Consider the following 2,500-nt stretch of genomic DNA (forward strand, 5'->3'; position numbering starts at 1 on the left):
TTTTCTTTAATCAAGAGCGAAAGTCAGAGGTTCGAAGACGATCAGATACCGTCCTAGTTCTGACTATAAACGATGCCAACCAGCGATCGGGGGGCGTTACTTTGACGACCCCTCCGGCAGCTTGCGGGAAACCAAAGTCTTTGGGTTCCGGGGGAAGTATGGTTGCAAAGCTGAAACTTAAAGGAATTGACGGAAGGGCACCACCAGGCGTGGAGCCTGCGGCTTAATTTGACTCAACACGGGGAATCTCACCCGGCCCGGACACAGTGAGGATTGACAGATTGAGAGCTCTTTCTTGATTCTGTGGGTGGTGGTGCATGGCCGTTCTTAGTTGGTGGAGCGATTTGTCTGGTTAATTCCGATAACGAACGAGACTCTGGCTTGCTAACTAGTTACGCGACCCTATCGGTCGGCGTTGAACTTCTTAGAGGGACTAGTGGCGCTTAGCCACACGAGATTGAGCAATAACAGGTCTGTGATGCCCTTAGATGTTCGGGGCCGCACGCGCGCTACACTGACCGGATCAGCGTGTCGCCGCCTAGGCCGGAAGGTCCGGGTAACCCGCTGAACCCCGGTCGTGCTAGGGATAGGGAATTGCAATTGTTTCCCTTGAACGAGGAATGCCCAGTAAGCGCGAGTCATCAGCTCGCGTTGATTACGTCCCTGCCCTTTGTACACACCGCCCGTCGCTACTACCGATTGAATGGTTTAGTGAGGTCCTCCGATTGGACCTGGCGCGTTCGGCAACGGCCGCGCCGGCGTCCGAGAAGACGATCTAACTTGATCATTTAGAGGAAGTAAAAGTCGTAACAAGGTTTCCGTAGGTGAACCTGCGGAAGGATCATTACCGGCCGATCGCCGATCGAGTGGTCGTGCGTTCGACAGGTGGAGAAGGCTCCGTATCTTGGCGGCCGCGCACGCCCTTCGTCGCTGTTGAGGCGCACGCGATTGCACTTCGGTCACCCTGTTTCGTTCTGCGCCGAGTGCCGTGGCCATGTGCCAGGCTGGCTTCATGCGTCGCCTACGGCTGGCGACCGCTCGGCCACCGCTTTTTTCGACTGTGCAATCCGGCTGGGTCGCGCTTGTCCAACTGACGAAGTCACGGAGGGCTCTTGGCGGTGGATCACTCGGCTCGCGAGTCGATGAAGGACGCAGCTAGCTGCGTGAATTAATGTGAATTGCAGGACACATTGAGCATCGACGTTCTGAACGCAAATTGCGGCACCGGGTCAATCCCGGCGCCACGCCCGCCTCAGGGTCGCGTTGTAACGTTCCCGCGCGGCGACGCGTCGGGCCGGTGCGGTGTCGGCCGTTGCCACGGTCGTCCCGCCCAGGACAGCACGAACGCAGTGTCAGCGCGCGAAACCGAACGCGGCGTGCGTCTCGTTACGAGTCGGCCTCGAAGAGGATCCCGGCCCGGAGCAGCACGGCTCGCGTTCGGGCGCGGCGCTCGCACGAGCTTCGGTGGCGCGCGCGTGTCTCTCGCAAACGAGGCACTGGATTATCGGCCTGAGGTCGGACGAGGCTACCCGCTGAATTTAAGCATATTACTAAGCGGAGGAAAAGAAACTAACGAGGATTCCCCCAGTAACGGCGAGTGAAGTGGGAAGTGCCCATCGCCGAATCCGCGCGCCTCTGCGGCGCGTGGAATTGTGGCGTAAGGAATTCGCTGCGCGTACGTCGTTCGCCGCCCGCGTCCTTCTGATCGAGGCCTCGTCCCGGTGCGGGTGTCAGGCCCATGGTGGCGGCGAGGGCGCGCGCTCTGCGTCTTCCCAGAGTCGGGTTGTTTGGGAATGCAGCCCAAAGCGGGTGGTAAACTCCATCTAAGGCTAAATACTGTCGCGAGACCGATAGCGAACAAGTACCGTGAGGGAAAGTTGAAAAGCACTTTGAAGAGAGAGTTAAAGAGTACGTGAAACCGTCGAGAGGCAAACGGGAGGGCCTGTCGAGTCGCGCGACGCTTTCAGCTGAAGCCGAGCGGAGCGTGTGGGCGTGCGGAGCCTTGCGGCCCGTCGTTCGCGCTGTCCTCCGAGCAGCTCCAGCGCACTAGCGCCGTGCGAAGGCCGCGACCGTCTGGGAGGCGGCGAGAAGGCCGCGCGCAAGGTAGCCCGCCCCCGGGTGGGTGTTATAGGCGCGCGGACACGTCGGCCCGTCGCCCGGGCGAGGAGGGATCGCCGCGTCTGCCCTTCGTGGGCCGGGCGTCCCGTCCGAGCCGGTGCGTCGCCGGTTGGGGACTGTGCTCAGTGCCCAGTTGCGGCGTGTCGGTTGCGGGTGGGCAGCGCCGCGCGAGACGCACGGGGTCCGCGGCTAACGTCAGCCACCTTCCCGACCCGTCTTGAAACACGGACCAAGGAGTCTAACGTGCGCGCGAGCCACGGGGCAGTGCGAAACCCATGGGCGCAGTGAAAGTGAATGTCGGCGCGGTCCGGCGGAGGTGAGATGCCGTCTCTCTGGACGGCCGCATCACCGGCCGATCTCGTCCGCTCTGCCGGAGAGGTCG

At 61.5% G+C, this 2,500-nt stretch overlaps 3 non-coding genes across 3 annotated transcripts in view; all 3 read left to right on the top strand.

Moving 5' to 3' along the window:
* LOC145915215 (small subunit ribosomal RNA) overlaps positions 1-847 on the top strand; it is a 1,824-nt gene extending 977 nt beyond the window's left edge. The window contains exon 1 of the ribosomal RNA XR_014403628.1: positions 1-847. This exon is cut by the window's left edge and continues 977 nt beyond it. This is a non-coding gene — a ribosomal RNA (small subunit ribosomal RNA).
* Positions 848-1,107: 260 nt separating this feature from the next.
* Positions 1,108-1,261, top strand: LOC145915229 (5.8S ribosomal RNA). The gene has a single exon (XR_014403639.1). It is a non-coding gene; the product is annotated as a 5.8S ribosomal RNA (ribosomal RNA).
* Positions 1,262-1,505: 244 nt separating this feature from the next.
* LOC145915232 (large subunit ribosomal RNA) overlaps positions 1,506-2,500 on the top strand; it is a 3,686-nt gene continuing 2,691 nt past the window's right edge. Inside the window, exon 1 of the ribosomal RNA XR_014403642.1 lies at positions 1,506-2,500. This exon is cut by the window's right edge and continues 2,691 nt beyond it. This is a non-coding gene — a ribosomal RNA (large subunit ribosomal RNA).

Source organism: Ascidia mentula (genome assembly GCF_947561715.1).
Source record: "Ascidia mentula chromosome 2 unlocalized genomic scaffold, kaAscMent1.1 SUPER_2_unloc_10, whole genome shotgun sequence".
Lineage (NCBI taxonomy): Eukaryota > Metazoa > Chordata > Ascidiacea > Phlebobranchia > Ascidiidae > Ascidia > Ascidia mentula.